The sequence below is a fragment of the Rhinolophus ferrumequinum genome, chromosome 2 (assembly GCF_004115265.2).
Source record: "Rhinolophus ferrumequinum isolate MPI-CBG mRhiFer1 chromosome 2, mRhiFer1_v1.p, whole genome shotgun sequence".
NCBI lineage: Eukaryota > Metazoa > Chordata > Mammalia > Chiroptera > Rhinolophidae > Rhinolophus > Rhinolophus ferrumequinum.
This window is the reverse complement of record NC_046285.1, coordinates 62,808,927-62,827,290: the sequence shown is the minus strand read 5'-3', so window position 1 is coordinate 62,827,290 and position 18,364 is coordinate 62,808,927. Positions and strand designations below refer to the sequence as shown.

At 39.4% G+C, this 18,364-nt stretch overlaps 1 long non-coding RNA gene across 7 annotated transcripts in view; it reads left to right on the top strand.

Annotated features, from left to right (window-relative positions):
- The window catches only part of LOC117037596 (uncharacterized), a 126,780-nt gene extending 108,830 nt beyond the window's left edge, over positions 1–17,950 (top strand). For 3 of the 7 annotated variants that reach the window (XR_004425557.1, XR_004425553.1, XR_004425559.1), the window contains 4 exons: positions 13,333–13,650; positions 14,092–14,456; positions 15,244–15,274; positions 16,080–17,949. This is a non-coding gene — a long non-coding RNA (uncharacterized LOC117037596). Of the gene's footprint in view, positions 1–13,332; positions 13,651–14,091; positions 14,457–15,243; positions 15,275–16,079 lie in introns of all 7 variants that reach the window. The other 4 variants (XR_004425556.1, XR_004425554.1, XR_004425555.1 and 1 more) reach the window with 3 other exon arrangements.
- The last annotated feature ends 414 nt before the right edge of the window (positions 17,951–18,364 follow it).

Genomic DNA, 18,364 nt, shown 5'->3' with positions numbered 1-18,364 from the left:
TGTTCGGAAAATTGGTGAAACAGACTTTTACAATTGCTCGCCACCCCGGTGCTCCCACCACAACACCCTCCCAACTTCGCGGTGCGCACTAGAGAGCGGGCTTTTCGGCTTGAGCCCCAGCACAGCTTGCTTGTCAATTGCGAGCTGCAGGTATATCAAAGTGAACTGTCCCAAGTAACTTGTCTAGAAGCTGGGAAGAAGCTTAAGCAGCTTGCTTTAATGATGATTTGTAGCTCGGCGAGGGGCACGGACAGCAAACACCCCGCAGGTGTGTGCCGTAACACCACCATCCGGACTTGAATGTAGATTACTCTGGCGATCGTTTGATCGGCCCTTTGAAACCTTTTACAATTGCCTGTGACGAACGGCCAGTCCCAGTTTTTCCCCGAATAATGCCTTGAGGGTAAGTCCTCCAGGCCTTTAAAGAGCTCCAGTTTGTTGTTGTTGTTGTTGTTGTTTGAGAAAGAAACACGTTCGATTTTAGTTTAGGCAGCGTCAATTTTTAGTCGCTAACAAGCATCACTCAAGCCATTCAATACTTAATGACCGTTACCTTAGCTGTCTTCCCAGAAGCCATATATATATGTGTACATACACAACGCATTAATAAGAAGAACAAAGTCATTAATTTCGTTTTCTTTAGTTCCAAACTGCTCTGCCTGTTTATAGATGTTTGTGTGGGTGTTTGTTGTAAGCATGCGTTATTATTATTAATGTCATTGTTAATCTTGTTGTAATGCTTTCTCTGTTCTTTCTGAATTATATCTGTTCCATCAAGTGGGAGTTTAACTGAAACATTAAGGCTTTTTCCAAAGTACAACTTTGGAGTTTAACCCCGTCAACACCTTCGCGCCAACCCCCACCACCAAAATGAAAAAGAAGGTGCTGTTCAACCTTTAATATTGACTTAGAGTGTTTACATAAGGGGAGGAAAATGAACTTTTGTCTGAAACGTGCAACAAGCGGCACTTTGATTTCATAAAATAAATGTCAACAATTGCAAGAGCTTATCACACTAGGGTAGGGGGTGGAGGGTGGGAGTGCAGTTGAATTAAAGGCCCATTCCTGCCACTTCAGACTACAAAGGGTTACACATAAATAAGTGCCACATTTGCCTATTGCAAAAGTTTTCTCGGTGCTTTCTAAGTCACAACAGGGGAGGGTGGGGGAGAGAAGCTGTCGTTTATTATCCAGTTCTGGGCAGGAGCAGACCCCAGTACCAAGAGGCTCTTAGCTTTGGCCGCAGAAGAGGGGCAGCCTTTCAACAGCAGCCCCCTTTGTTCTTCCGATCTCTTTCCCAATTTCAAGCTTCACTTGCACATCCCAAGTTTGTGTGTTAATGACGCTATTACCATCTGGCTCGCCCTACTTTCCAAAAGATATAAATCTCCTAGCTCCATTGCCCGCATTATCATTTAAGTGCCACCATAGCCAGAAGAAAAAGATGCTTTCAAGGCTCCAGATTCTCTTGCACTGACTACCCCTGGCATGACTTTTCCACTATATTTATAGACTATACATTGGGTGCGGGACAGCTCCTTGAGAGAAATGATTTACCAAGAGCTGTCCCTCTAAGCCAAGGAAGACATGATTCTGGCTGAAAGGAAGGCTTCAAATGAATGTCTCCTTAAAATGTTTTTGTTTTGTTTGCAGCTAGCAGATAGTAGCCCCAACATACTGTTATGTGTTTGTGCCTTCCTTTCTCCCTCTTAGGTTTGTAAAAGTTGCACTGTAACTCCCAGACATTCAAAATGTACCACTTTTCAAACTATTTTGAGGGGGAGGATAGATTGGTCTCTCCGTAGGGGGATGGGTTGGGGTGGGGGGCAGGAGTGAAGGGAGATTTAAAAAAAAAAAAAAAAAAGGCCGGTGAAGCAACCTTTGGGAGCTGGGCCAACGGCATCCCTTCTCTTACACCCTCACTTGTGTAGTGCCTGCACAGATGTGTAGATGTGGGATTTCCACACTCCTAGCTGCAGGTCTACAGCCACTTCTCTCTTTCGATTCTTTCCTGGGTAATCCGTGTTTTGAACGCAACAGCTGAGAAAGTACAACAAAAAGAGTTGGGCTGGCTTGTGCATGGCTCCACAGTGACTTCATTTATCTGGCCAGGTCTGAGTGAATCGAACAGAGCAAAATGTGCCTCTAACTGCCTGGGCTTCTTGTTCAGGCCCCTAGCTCATTTGAACAGCTAATCTCTCTCTGAGGGCTTCTGCTGCTTGTGGCCCTAGACTGCCATATCCGGGCGCATCTCCTTGGGATGCTCTCCCTCTTCTTCCCAGGGCTATCTTCACAGAGGTGAGTTCCACTGATAAGCCAGCCCAACAGGTTGGAAAAAGAATTGGAAAGCTGAACTTCACAGGTTCCTAAGAGAAGCTTTTAAAATCAGCAAGATTTGAGCAGACCTCTCTCTCTCTCTGAAAAAATAATCTTGTCAGAGAAAGCATCTTTAATGAAATACAGTCTTATTAAGAGGTAAAAAAATATATATCATTTGTTATATATTCCTAATACTTTGAACTGAGCACAGAAAGTGACTAAAACAGTGATCAATTTATATCACACCGGTGTAGTTATTTGCAGGCAAAGGCATTTTTTTTCTTTCCAGTTCACTTTCCTGCTGTTTCCCCTCAAATTCAAAAACGATCTTGTTTAGAAACTTGTATCCCTTACTTTCTCCTTTTGAGAATATTATCGAGTTGCTATGAACAAATGCAGAGGATATACCTTTTTAGTAAGATGCACTTTTAATCACTGATCATTAAAATGGTTATGTTAAATATACTCAATTACATGCATGAGTTAACTCTAACAGTTCTTTCTATTCTCCCAGCTGCTCACGTATTCCTTAACGATAGTCTGTGGCAGAAACTTGATTATGCTGAATTCATACATTTCGATGGATTTCATCAGCCTAATTAATGCCTCCGTGTGGTCCTGGGGTCTGAATGAACCCTTTACTACGTTTGAGGTTAAAGGCAGTGTTGGAATGTAGGTTTTCCTTTCTTCGATACTTAGGAGGTACTTTGGGATTCCTTCCCCTCGGCAAGGTAGGTAGCAGTTGTTTAATGGAAAGACTGTGCAGAACAAGAAAGCCTATCCCAAATGGCAGAAAAATGAGGCTCATTCCTCATCCTTACTTCCAAATCAATATTTTTGGGTTGGATACATAATCTCCAAATATTTAGTAAAGATTACCACCTCTCCATTGTACCTGAAAACTACACTGAAAAGATAAAGTTGGAAACAGATTTACAAATGGTGGCCAAATAAATTTCCTTTAACTCATCAAGGCCGTCCCTGTTCCCGCCCTTCTTCCTGCCCCTATAACTTTTAGACTACTTCCCCATCCATTTCAACTTTCATCTTTCCCAAGGAAGCACTCAGGGCCAGTATTCATGAGAAACTCCAGTCACACACACACCCCACCCCACCCCATGTGGGTGCATGCATTCATTCTTTTCAGGTGTAAATTAACATCTGAATACATCTCAACCTTACTGACCCCTACCGCCACCACCATCCGGGCTTCTGCAGAGTTGCAGCTAATCTGCACCTCCACAACTGGCAGGGCAGACTGAGGTCGGATTTCCCAAGCCCTACCTCCAACAAAAGGGTCCAAAAGTGCTTGCATTGCTTATGAGAGAAGTCCTGATATTTGCCCTTGTCCAGTGAAATGCCCACGGAAGAATATAATTTAAGACATATTTTCTTGGTGGTCAAGGAAAGAAGAATACAGAAAGAGAAAGAAAGAGATGGCAGCATCTTGGTTCTTTAAGAAATGTCCCAACTTGGGCAGGTGAAACTTGAAGCTTTTACCGCACTTTGAGTTCCCAGGGTCTGTGTTAGCCCCCGTAGAACTTCCCTCAAGCAGGGGTTCCACTGACCCAGATTCTATTAGTAGTGAGGCAACATCACACCTCAACATAGAACAGGAAGGACTTCGGATCTATAATCAAATCACCATCTTGGGACTTTGTGCTTGTTATGCTAATGTGATGACTTCTGGAGTAAGAGTATATTTTCAGGGTTGGAAATTAGCTTTTTAGAATGCTTTGTGTAATGACAAACATTAGACAGAAGAGACAAATGCGCCAGCAATGGTGGCACAATACTCCTAGCAAACACCCTGGGCTATTTTAGCAGATAAATGGAGATCCAGATATGTTTGTAAAATTAAGCTGAGAGAAAGCAGGGGGAAACTGGGTGAGAAAGCAGGTGCTGGCAGCCAGGCCATTGCAGTGGTGGAGATGCTCTTGCAAACCCCGCCTTTTCTCTCAGACATAGTTGAGTGGTAGCATAGTGCATTGCTCAGTCCCTTGGGGTGGATGCTTAGGGGGAAAAAAGAGAGAGAATTGTTTCATACATAGCACTGCAAACAAGCAGTTACCTCCAGCTCATGGTTTATGCACTCTTAAGGTTAGATTGCAGAGAATAAAGGAAATAAATATTTCTGGGTTGGGGCGGGGAGGGGGAGGGAAGAGAGGGCTCTGGAGAGGTGTTTACAAGTGTAGAGAGAAACAAAAAACTTAGAATTTTAGAGGCATATATGGTGGAGTTGTCCAGTACATCTCCTGTATCCAGTATATTGTATCTCAGCACTGTGTGGTTAAGAATTTAGGCAAATCCTCAAATCTGTGGTATTGACATCATGTGATTTATGTTTTGGGAATCAAGGACAAGATAGTTTAATGCACCATATTTCTCAAAAAATAAGAATCTTCAGTATATAGGGCTGGGATGGGATTAGTTGCTTCTCATAGTGGTAAATAAGAAATTCACACACCGATCAAGTATCCAAGAAGAGAACTCTTTTTATCAGCTACCTGCCTTTGGTGGACATCAGAGCAAAGTCACTCCCAGCCGAGTTACTGTATGCCCAGTTCTTCCTCTCCCCCTCCTCCTCCTGGCCACTACAGCCACCTACCCATGGCGGTTGGTTGCTGGATGGATTTTCACCCCTTCTGCATGACACAGGTACCAAATATCAACTTGCATCTATGAAGCCTGTGAACTATGATAATGGATAAAGTCTGTGTTAACAGTCTTATTTGGGGCTAAAGCAAGGTTGCCAAGACATAGTCTGAATGAGTTGGGGCTTCTGAGATCCTGTAAAATGAGGCCAATTTTAAATGTTGGCACCGAATGCTGAGCTATTTATAATAGCCCACGTTGTTTCATTTTCTACAAGAGTTGAATAGGAACAAAATACCTGACTTGATGCCGGGGCTCTCTAATGACAAATGAACTAATTAGAGGTGGTGTTTCTTAGTTCATCCCCAAGATCTTAGCGATGGTAGACGTGGGAAATGCAGGCTCAACGCTTTAGTTTTAAGAAAGACAAGTTTTATGCATCCATGCTTTGAAGTTATAAACTGAGTTTTGTCTCACCTATCTGATCCCCTCCGTCACTGTTCTTTGTATAGATGGTACCAGGTAGACTAAGGGTAATACTTAATACATCGATTCACTGACAGAGCAAATTCATGAATCAGATTACCTTTGACCTTTGGTGTGTAAATGATTCGTAGCACGCCAAGGTCATGAGGCTTTTTGTAGCGAGGTTCTTCTGAGATAAATTAACACGTTTATCACATAATCTAATCTACCAAGTGGGGTGGATTCCATGGTAGGTCTGCCCAGTACCACTTTTTTGAAAAATGCCCTTAGTGAAACAAGTCATTGAGGTAAAAGTACAGAGTAGTACATCATAGATAAAAGGCGAGAGAATACAGATAAGGAAGGATTACATCTTCTTCACGCTCTGGTATGATATGGCAGCATTTGTAAGTAAGTGGCAGATTGTAGAGCGAAGGCAGCGAGTGCAACAAGAGACAGTGACATGGAGGCAGTGAAACAGCTTGCTGGAGATTTATGGGCTCATGTTACTTATGATCAGATGCCATTCACTTACTTGTGAGCTAAAGGATTTACATACTGCAGAAATCCTGATCACATCGATGGGAATGACCTAGGACTTCAAAGGATCAGTTTTGAAGTTGTTGGACATTTAGTTTCAGATTTCAATTCCAAAGTCCCAATCTGAATTGCTCATTGGTTTGGGGAGGAAAACGCCTAATTCGAAACTCCATAAGATCAAGCAAACTTAGATGAGTTTAGAAACAACTTTGAATCCCAGATTTCAACACTTGTTATACGACTTGTTTATGGAAGAAAAGAGGGAGCGCCTGGTCTCTAACCAGGAGAGACGCCTATTTGCAACATCTCTAGATTTTAGCAGCTTGGTCCTCAGCACTTCATAGAGACCACAGGCATTTAAGCCGATGGGGTAGTTCTGGTCTCATGTCATCCGAACAGCACATTTTTCAAACTCCGAAATGCCAGATCGTGTTATTTCTGTGGCAAAGAGTTGCTTAGGATCTGTGACAGCTGAGTTTTTCCTATTGATTATGTGACAATGCAGTTCATTTATAGAGTTCAGAGAAATGAGAAAAGCCTCTAGTTTAACAAGACGGCCCTTAATTCAAGTGCTGTGTTGTATATAAATGCAGAAATCAAAATTCAAGTTGGAGAAAGGGGAAGAGTGAATTAAATTGTGAACCCAAACATTTGTAGATAAATCAACCTCCTAGGAGGTTCTGTGACTGATAACGTAATATGAAACCTTATGATTTGGGTAACTGGATTTGTAAACCATGCAAGAACTTACGTCTTACATGGAAAATTTATATTTAGATCAATGTATAAATTTAAAGTTACTCCTAAATTTAAAAGATAGAGTGAGCCCAAAATGTAAAAAAACAAATCAAAGGGCACTTTTGTGAATGTGTGTGGAACGTGGTGCGGAAGGGGGGCCTGTTTGTAGAGGGGCTAACCTACAAACACTTCGAAAGATTTTTTTCAGATTTATCGAGTTCTGAAATGATTTAATTTGCACCCATTCTTCCAATGCATCCACAGGTAAAAATATTGTGATTATTTATGTTGAGCATCAAGTCCTAATAATTTTCGGTGTCGTAGGATACAGACTGGCATGCAGAAGTAACTATAAGTCTGACACATGCCAAGGTCTTGTGGGCCCAGGATTTCAAACAAAAGAAAACTAGGGTAACTGTAAATCAATGGCTCTTGAGACCATAGACAGGCACACCCAGAAGGGTTAATTGGAGAAGAAGGAAGAGAGAGACTCCTCAGTGCAGTCTGTGTGAGTGACAGGAAGAAAGAGCAAAAGCTGGACCGGCTGCCAGGCGCCTTGCAGTCCCCCTCGAAGCACATCCCCTTGTTGGGGGACAGAGTGGGCTTGGGGTGGGGGGACGCAACCGGAAAGCTACAGACCCGCTGTGGCCTGCATCCTGCCCTCCCCTTCTTGCTTCTGCCTGAAAGCCATCCAGCATGTTGAAAGTGCGATTATGGACAATTTGTCAGCCTGGATTTGTCACTGGCAATAACTTTTCATTCACTCTCAGGCACTTGAGTTTAGGAAACTGGCATTATCTTGTGATTTCTCATTTAGACATGGCCCAGGTCGGCAGAAAAAGGAAAAGGAACATTTACCGAACTACAGTCACTCCACCACACCATGGGGACCCAGGGGAGAAACTGGTTCCTTCTCCTACAAAACTCTCTCTTCACCCAATGTCCTTCGGGGCATCATTGTCCAGAGGATGGCTGTGCTGCCCCTGAGCGTGAGATACGATGGGGAGAGAAGCCTTCCATATCCTCCCCACCTATCCCACAAAAATTTATGTTTTTGGGACCACACTTCATTTAAGCAACCTGGGACTGAGACCCTGAAGTTTTAAGTGTTTTGTTTTGCCTCTTTTTTTTTTTTCTTTTTTTGTATTTGTGGTTGTGAATGACTTTTAAATGCTCAGGGCCAGAGCTTTCACTCTAAAATTGAAATCTACACCTTTTACTGTAGTTCCTTTTTTCTTATTGGACTGGTGGGTGTGGTGGCCAAAAGGCTGGCCTGTCCCTCGGGTGGAGCAGCTGGGGCAGCTGCTGTGCCTCACCCCTCTTTTCTGACAGTCATTAAAATTCAATTTCAAAATTTCTGTCTTGAACAATTTCCTAAGGAGCCTATGAAGCACGCCAAAAGAGTGAGCCTTTTCTCAAGTGGTCATGTCTTGGCAGCAGACAGGCACTAGTCAAGTTGCCCCTGGCTGTGCCCTTGTAGGAGCAGTTCCATGCACAGTGTCTAGTTTGGAGTGCTGTGTCCACCTGGACTGAGGGAACAGCTCGGGGAAAGGCGTAAGGCAGGCCAAGAAGCTAAGGGCGGCAACTAGTCTTTCCCTCATCAGCATTGCCCTTGTAGCATAGCCTGTCCTGTCCTGGGGGTAGAGCTCAGAACCAGGTGGAAAGTTCACTCATTGTTCCTCACTTGCATCTATCTCCCTGCTCAGTTCACTGGTCTCTCTTCCTGGATTCCCAAAAGAAAAATATTTATGTATCAAAAAGTTCCCTTCTGCCAAGAAGCTTCCCTTCCCAGCTCTTTCTCCTTTGGGTGGAGAAGTCTGCTTCTGGGTTAAGAATCACTACTAACATGTTTTGAGAAATAGAACAAGATATGCACCTGGGCAGTATGCAGTAGGTAGCTGAGTTTCCTCAGGAGCTTTGGACTGAGAGCTGCCAAGCAAACATTCTTCAGACCCAGCCTCACAGTAGTTTTTCATTCCCTGCTCCCAAAAGTTAACATGTGATTAGTACCAAAAAATACCTCCCTTAACTAACACCCATTGGAATCTGTGGAAAGGATATAGCATTTCTTTGAAATTCTAGATGGGCGTTAAGGACCACCTGACTATGATTGCCTTCACTTCTTAATCACAGGTAACTATCTTCCTAAGCACCAGCCTCCAGCCTCCTTTTCCTGCAAAACCATTGGCCCCTCAGTACTTTTTCTCCTCCCTTTAAATTCTTATCCCTTTCTCTTTTATCCTTTGCCACCCTGAGCCAAATTCTCAGAATTAAATTATGATCGTCTCCCAAATGCCATGACAACTTAGAGGGGGAATTTGGGGACTGCCCTGAAAATATATGATATAGAATGTAGATGTTACAGCTGAATGCAATTGACAAGTGGCAGCAATGAATTCCACATTTTAAGTAAAAAGGCTTCTTTTTACTTAATTTTCAGGATCTACTTACTGATCCTAATAGATACCAGTTAAAACTGAAATAAAATAAAGAACTGCTACAGAAAGACCAGATTAAGCCCTTTCTGGACTGGCAGCCATCGTATCTTATAGAGCTCATAGTTATTTGGACAGAATCTTTTATAGTGCTGGAAACCTCCATAGACTAACACCCAAAGCTGTGCTTCTCAGTATTTAATTACAAACCTGGCAGGGTGGAGACTCTGCCGATTAAAGGAAAATCAATCAGTACTTATTAGCCATAACAAATCAATAAAAACAATTAGCTGGAGAAGTAATATTAGCCACATGCCCTTGTTACCATCAGACATAAGTTCCTGAGAATTTTGGAGCTTCCCACAGAACATATGTTATTGTTTCACTACCTGATTTTGTGGAATTTCTGCTTGGGTGGTACTTATAGTTGTTTCCTAGAAGTGTAACTTGAATGAGTTTTACAATCATTTTATTCCATGGTCCCAGAATAACTCCCAAGGTTTGTTTGCTTTTGTGTGTTTTTTTTAAGATTTTTTTTTGTTTGTTTTTAATTGGGGAAGGGGAACAGGACTTTATTGAGGAACAGTGTGTACTTCCAGGACTTTTTCCAAGTCAAGTTGTTGTCCTTTCAATCTTAGTTGTGGAGGGTGCCGTTCAGCTTCAAGTTGTTCTTTCAGTCTTAGTTGTGGAGGGCGCAGCTCAGCTCCAGGTCCATTTACCGTTGCTAGTTGCAGGGGGTGCAGCCCACCATCCCTTGCGGGAGTCGAACCAGCAACCTTGTGGTTGAGAGCCCACTGGCCCATGTAGGAATGGAACCGACAGCCTTCGGAGTTAGGAGCACGGAGCTCTAACCGCCTGAGCCACGGGGCCGGCCCCTGTCTCCAAGGTTTTGAATATGTCTACTGGTGTGGGCTTTTAATTTCTTTCTCCCAGTGAAGAAGAGGCTTCGTATTGTACACACTAGGCTAGAAACGCCAAGCAGGATGTAGGTTCCAGTTGAGGCATGTTATTAAGGCAGTTCATGTTTCTGGGCTTCAGATTTCTCACATGTAAAGAGATAGGACTGCATAGTCTCTTAGGGCCCTCTCAGTTCCTAAATCCTGTAGTTCAATTACATATTTGTGAATTTTCAACATAAGAGAAGATCCAGATCTAAGAGTTACTAAATAAAATATTTATTTATTTTACAGTTCTTTTAGTAAACATTTACGCAGAAGACTAACAAATGTTTTTTGGTCTTTTCCTGGGAGGGATCCTAAATTTGACGAGAGGAAACCAAGCTAAGAGAATTGGCCTTGTTTTCTTGCGTACAAATGGACCATTGTCTTATCCTTTAAGTTCTTTTCCTTTTCAGATCCAACTAAGACATAATGTTTCACTCAAGATAAGGTTTGTGGTTTAGGAGATTCTGGTCTGGCCTGCCTCATTTTAAGACTTCTATCATCTCTTTTCAAAACCTGAGGAGGACCTCATTTCCTGTTTGAGAGTTCCTCATGCTTTGCCAGCCACTGGGTCGTTAAGGAAGCTTGCCAAGAGTTCCCGGCTGGGAAGGACAGTCTGAGTTCATCATTGAGAATGAGCTGGCACAGTTGTAGTGACTCACCAGCCTGGTTGCCCACTTTGCAATGGCAAGAACCACACTGTCTAATTGAAAGACCTGTGTTTTAGCAAAGTGCAATTGGATTACAGGGCAAAGTCACCTCAAACGCTATCTCCAATCTTCCCTTTCATTGGCTGTTTTGAACACAAGACAAGAAAGGAATTTATATCCTGAATTATACTTTGCTTTTTAAAAATTAAGATTAATTAACAGATACTTGGTTTTATATCTATTCTGTTCTAGGAATTTAGTGGTAATCATAAAACAGTAAAAATAGGTCACAGCAAAATGAACATTCAAGATTAGGTTAAAACATTCCTCTGAAATTTCAGTATTCATTTTTGGAGTGTCAGTTACTACACCTCTGTAATTCATCATTTTTTTTCTTGGCCTAGAGTCAAGATGAGAAATGATATTTCGACCAAAAGACATTGTTTTGTTACATAGCCTCTGCTTTTTAAAATGCAAACCCACCCTCCCCTCACCAATGCTTGATCTTTGTAGGTACTCATGCACTTCTGCCTTCTCCGTCCCCTCTCTCTTTCTCTCACACACACACACACACCACCACCACCACCACCACAATGCTAGAGAAAGTCCTGTCAAGACTTACAGGAGAAAATAAGAGGGCCAGAGCAATAGCAACACTAAAAGTCAATGATTTCACTTTGCGAAAAGTCATTGTGCAGTACACAGGTATTTTTAAAAGCAAGTATTATTATGATTAAAAAATATTATACTTCTAAATTATTACAATTCTCATCTAATCTAAAGGCACACATAGGAGCCATTTTAAAGTATTTTGTATTACAATTTGTCACCAAAAATCAACTAGTAGAAGTTGATAATGTGTATAGATAGGTGTACCCCATGAGGAATTAAATTTTAATTCATAAGTCCATTGTTGTGGAACTTTAGGACAAGGCAGCATTTGGTATTAACATGGAAGAATATTCTATGGCTATTTTAGCTTTAGTGTGCATTACACTAAAATAAAATGCACATTGTATTTTTCCCCCCAGTGTTTTTTATAAATTAAATATGGAATATTTAAATATGGAATATAATAATAATAATAATAATGACCTCTTGCTTTTCTCCTAATTTTATTATTTCAAATCAAGCAAAAATGGACATTTTTCTCTCAGAAAAAAAAGTATTTTTGATGCAAAAATTATTATCTAGTTACGGTATTTTTCCCTAATAGGTTAGCATTTATGATGGATCTTATTTCAAACCTGATTATTCTCAAAGAAAAGCAGAGAAGTATTAGAATTTACAAGTAAATTATATGTTTAAAAAGTATTTTAATAGATTATGTAAATTGTCCTCTATTTATTTAAAAAAAGCAGTATCAGTTGCAAATGTGAAATTTTGCTGTTTGAAGTGTCTTATAAATTCCTTTTCTTTAGGACAGCAGTGTAAATTAATATCAAAGACAGACACGTTAGAGCTCCCTCAATTTTTTTTTTTTTACTTTTACTGTGAGAGTCATCTCTGCAAGGTAGGTTTTAACATATTTTTTTCCTAATTTTTTTTCCTTCCTTTCAATAAGAAGGATAAGCTTTTAGAGTACCCAGTCACCGTGGTAACTGCCAAAAAAATTCTCCTGAAGTTTGAAGAGGTCAGCTGGCAGGGTCAACAGCTCTGGCCTCTCTCTGAGCTCGGTCTAGCATGCCCCAGCCTGCGCTTGGAGTGTCAGGCCAGAGCTGACCCTGGGAGGTGGACTATTCCGGCTCAGATATAAATTTTTCGAGTCAGTTCATGGCCTGGACTCTCCAGGTGGCCTCCAAAATCGATTTTGACCCCCTGACCCTGTCTCACGGAGGCATAGCATCCACCCTAAGTAAGGATTTAGCCAAGAATGACAGCTTTCCACTGAGTGTTATTGGGGACAGTATAAACAGTTTGGAAAGCAAGTAAGGAGGTGTGAGTGCTAGAAATCATTAAAATCACATTAAAAAACAATTGAAGGAAATTTTCTTTGTGAAAAAAAGTTTGCAATGCTTATTTGTTACAGAAGTCTTCTGTGATTTGTAGGATTTCTTCATCAAAGAATCGTTTTTTAATATAAATACTCAGTAAATCACACATCTTTATCCTTTTATATACTTTGTTACAAATATGCATATAAGATAGCCTGACTTGCAACAAAATAGGTACAGCAGGGATGCAACATGTACAGAAAGGGAAGCTGGTTATTAAAATGCATCTGTAGATTTTTCTAGTATTGTTAATTATTTGTGTGTGTGTCTTGAAATGTTTCAAATGGGAAAATAAGGAACCTTAAAAAAAAAACAGTCTGGAATGAAGATCAACTTGTGCGGCACTTCAAGTACCTTGCGCCTTTGTAAAACACATAGCCAGTACACTCATTTGGATAAAAATGAGATTTAAAAATAAATATATATATAGATCTATATATATATATATATATATATATATATATATATAGATCTATATATATATATATATATATATATATATATATATAGATCTATATATATATAAAGTTAGGTCTTGTATAGAGTTAAAGAGGAGAAAACAGTAAATTAATAGTGTCTGAATTAATTTGGAAAATAAAAATAGTGTATTTAAATCATCAGTGACTCTTTCTTTTTCCGTCTTTCTTTTTTTCAGGATGCCACCCTGAAAGTTTTATTTTCTCCAGAAAAGTAGAGTTCTCTTTGAGAGTTCTAGCCTGTGAACTCAGTATGTAAATGCGGTCATCAAGCAAGACTGAACTGCCAACAGGGAAGATTTTGAATGTTTCACTTTCTTAAAACCCTTCACAGCATTCCTTCTTCCAGTGGTACTTTACTCAAAGTTTTCCCCTTTTCCTAGCACTGTTGAAAATGGCTCCAAAGCAACACTGCAGCAGCTAAACCAATTGTACTATGAAGTTGTTGAGATGGCGTTTCATCTGAATCCTTTGTAAAAATTAGATTTTAAGTAGGGGTGAGTGTCCTTTGGGGAAAAGGGGCAAGGGAGAATGGAAGAAGGGGGGAGGGGACAGAGCAGTTTATATATGTATATACACTCCTTGTGTTTGAAGGCTTCTGTGTCTTGGCTTCTCACTACGTTAAATCCCTATTATAAAACTTATCTTCACAAAGCCTATTATAGTATTCTGAGAACAAATTGGACCATGAATAACTTAGTTGGAAGTGTAGATTATTTTCTACTCAGGGAAAGTTAGACATGACAACAGCTTAACAGAAAGAATAGTGATTAATCTTAAATAGATGGATTTCAAAGTTTCACTCTTGATAAAGAGTACCTTTGATATTTCCCCTCTTCAGACTCATGTTTCCACTTTCTTTGTATTAAGAATTGTCCTAGTGATTACACTGTCCACCTAATACGGCATGGCTCTAACTGTAGATCATTTTCTTTCAGGTTGTTAATCTGTCCAAGAGGTGACCAGCACAGCACTCTACTTCCCATTTGGTTAAATATGTGGTTCCAAAGTGGCACCTGTGCTTAGACATCAAACTCTCTGTTAGAAATGATATCTTACATAAATTATAATTTCTCAATTAGATAAAATTATTTAAAAATCATAAATTTGTTTAATGCCCTATAGCTTACAAAACACTTCTTGATTCATGATTTTGTTTGATCCTTAGAATAATGTTATGAAATAAACAAATGTCATTAATCCGATTTTACCAATGAGAGCGCTGTGTTATTTGCACACTCTGATCTGGCTGATAAATGGAAGAACTGGGATACCAACTCAGACTTTATAGCTTCTATTTCAAGTGAGTAACCTATAGCAATAGGCTTTTTAATTATTTTTGTGTTCTATATCCCTGATTTGGTATTAAAGAGCAAAGCCTTTATATTTCACAGATTAAAAAGTTAAAAGACTTGATTGAAAAGAATTCTATTCACTTAACGTGAATTTTGCCAGTTATTTTCCTTTGTGCACACATATTTCAATGGTCTTGCAGAGTTGAAGTTCTTAATTTTTAAAAGTCAAACATGAGCAGTCCTATATAAATTATAATAACTACCTGGAATTTTTTTTTTACCTTTTATTTATTTTAAGTGTATTTTATCAGGACCCATCAGCTCCAAGTCAAGTAGTTGTTTCAAGATAGTTGTGGAGGGTGCAGCTCACAGTGGCCCATTCCGGGATTGAACCGGCAACCCCAGTGTTATGAGCATCGCGCTCTAACCAACTGAGCTAAATGGCCACCCCTGGAATTTTTTTAATGTACATGAAAACTACAGATTATCTGCCTCAAAATAAAATATAATACTAAATAAAGCTTTAGAAGCAGGTTCTGGGGCTGGTCCCTGTGGCTCAGGTGGTTGGAGCGCCGTGTTCCTGACACGGAGATCGCAGGTTTGATTCCCACATGGGCCAGTGAGCTGTGCCCGCCACAACTAGACTAAGAAACAATGGCTTGAATGGGGGGGGGGGTGGTAGAAGGGGGGGAAGAAGCAGGTTCTGCATATAAAGTAATTATTTGAGAGCATGAAATTGATCAAGTTCTAGAGTGCTATAGATGGAGTTTCCCTTCTAGTGCTTTTTTTTTTCAGCTTCATTGCGGTATAATTGACAAATAAAATGGTAAGATATTTAAAGTATACATCGTGATGATATGACACACGTATACATTGTGAAAGAATTCCTCCCATCTAGTAAATTAACACATCCATCACCTCACATATTTATCTTTTGTGTGAAGGGAGGGAACATTTACGTTCTACTCTCTTAACAAATTTCAATTATTTGGTACAGTGTTATCAACTGTAGTCACCATGTTTCACCTTGGATCCTCAGAACTTACTCACCTTATAGCTGAAAGTTTGTACCCTTTTATCAATCTCTTCCCTGTTTCCTCAGTCCCCAGCCCCTACCTTTCTAATTTTTATAGATTGGTCTCTTTTAACATTGAACAAGTCTGGCTAACCAAAATTGTATAGGACTACTTTTGTTTCTCTTGGGTTTTTAGTTAACCCATGTTAAAAAATATTTGCAAAACAGTCTAGAAATAATAAGTGAAAGGTTTAGTCAACCTGATATTGATGTCACCTATGTAAACATACAGAAAAGAGTAACACTATATTATTCTTCTTCGGTTTTTCATTTTATTGTTTTAATTAGGTAATATAGGCAATGTGGATGTCAACATGGGAATTCTAATTTTGTTATTTCTTAAATTGTATACACTTAAATTAGTCATTTTATATATACTTAAATTAAGGCCTTTGCTCCTGAATTATGCTGGCAGCCAGACAAATCCAGTCAAGCTTTTTAGGATTGGAAAAAAATGAGAGGGTCCAGAAAGGAAAATCAACTGTTCTGGTTGGATGTTGTCTTTGTGAAGTTGTAGGTTGTATCAACAATGACATATAACCTTTCTTGTGCTAAGGTTTTTCGATTACAACCTAACTTTAGACTGAGGAGTGTTCGTTTTGATTTGGAGGTAAATGCTCAAGCCCTAAAACTCAAACTTTTAGTCGTCTCTACTAATTTGCAAATTAAGAAATGCAAAAATAAGGACTTATATTAACATTAGTTTGTCTGTTTAGATGCTCTTTGAATTTTTTAAGTATCCTTTTATATTACCAACCTCATTCATTTTGTGCACATGTATCTTTACTATCCAAATGGGTTTTCTCCCTTCCTCCCTTCCTTTCTTTTTCTTTCCTTCCTAAGTTTCTTCCTTCCTTCCTTCTTCTTTCCTTTTCTTTTTACTTCTCTTCTCTTCCCTCTCTCCCTCCCTCCCTTTGTCCCTCTTTTTCTTCCCTCCATTTTTTCTCCCTCCCTCCTTCTGGTGTTTTGTTTTAAAACGTAGAGCAGCTGGAATTAAGGAGCTTATCTAATGCAGTATATTATGCTAAACTGATATGATGCACAACAAAACACTCACTTCCTTTAAACTTGTAACAAGTCAGAGAATCCTCAAGTATAATATCAAGACTTCTCTGACAACCAAAATCCAATCCTGAGGGATGAACTTTGAGTGTTATAGATCCTAGCAAGTTTCCTCTTGCTATCTTTGTAGTCTTTATAATTCATCTAAACTATTGGTTAATTTTCATGTAAACTTCTCATGTTGCAAAAGGAGAAGAAGAAGAAGAAGCAGATGCAGAAGCAGAAGAAGAAGAAGAAGAAGAAGAAGAAGAAGAAGAAGAAGAAGAAGAAGAAGAAGAAGAAGAAGAAGAAGAAGAAGAAGGAAAATTATTTCAGAAATTTGAAAAGAAATATTGTCAAATTACTACATATAATTTGTATGTGAGTATATGGAAGCATCATGCTAGCATTGGAAAGCAGAAATAAACATCAGCAGCTCCTCAGTTTCCTTTTAAGTCACCCCTGTCCAATATACTATGGTATCAAAGATAGGTTCTCTCTCTCTCTCTCTCTCTCTCTCTCTCTCTCTCTCTCTCTCTCTCTCTCTCTCTCTCTCCTTCTCCTGAAGCTGTTATCAACCTGGACAGATTAATTTGGCAAAATATGATTTTATTTTAAATGTTATAAGAATTTTATTTAGTGAAGGTTTTAAGCAAGTCAACCAAGGATAAAAAATATTTTGTGTTCTTCTGAAAGGAAAACTATATATCCACATCTATGTAGAAAATCACAATGAGTAGTGAAAAATTCAGTAAACTATTTGGGTAGTCGTTTCTACAATACCAGATTTTTCTCTGTCTCTCAATATTGTGAATGGATCTAGTGCATTTGAGTGCTGATAGATACAATTCATGATTATGGGACTTAATTTACTAAAGAAACCTAGAGTTGTCCTGTTGAGTACTGTTGGGTGCCTACCCTCCATTGAATGAGGATAATTGACTATCTCTGTAATAGGTATGAGGCGTTCCTCCAAATTATACAAAGATGAAATCACTAAATCCCTGTGCTAGGTCTTGGGAGGAAGTAGGGATTGGAATTAAAAAATACAAAAAAGACTCAAGATTTGGCCCCTGCTCTGCAGGAAAGAGAAATTAACATGTACACAAGTGTCTCTTCAAAATAATCTATGTTAAAGGTATGAACAAACAGCTATGAAAATATAGAGTAACTTGGAAAAGCTTATTGAAGAAAATGGGGTTTGAAAAACGGATAGGACTGTGTTAGATTGGGACCACATTTCAGGTGGAGAAGAAAGGTAGAGAGGTGAGATTGTACAGTGCACCACAAAAAATTATTTAATGAATTTAAAAGAAAGCTTCTAGAATAACACCAAATGAGTCCTAATATTGTTTTGTCATTGTTTTTGTTTGTTTGTCTGTTTGTTTGTTTTTTAAGGAGGCCACAGCTCAGAGTAGCCCATGCAGGGATCGAACTGGCAACCTTGGTGTTATCAGCACCACGCTCTAACCAACTGAGTTAACCTGCCACTCCTGTTATCTGTTTTAATAGGCCATTCTATAGCTTTCTTCATTCAGGAAACACTGTCATCATAAGTGCATGAAAACATTTTACTAGTAATAAAAATGTTTTTTTCTAAAGTTAAAATTCAGTGAAGAGGAGTAAGTGTGAGAAATCTACTGTTTCTCACACTACATTATTCCTGGATCTAGGTGCTTCTGCATTCCTCAGTTATTCTCATCTGGATATCTAGTTCTCAAATTTATGAAATAATATTTCAAATATTAAAATTAAGACTCTTATGGAAAGTCAGTCATTCTTTCTTTACATCTTTTTTAA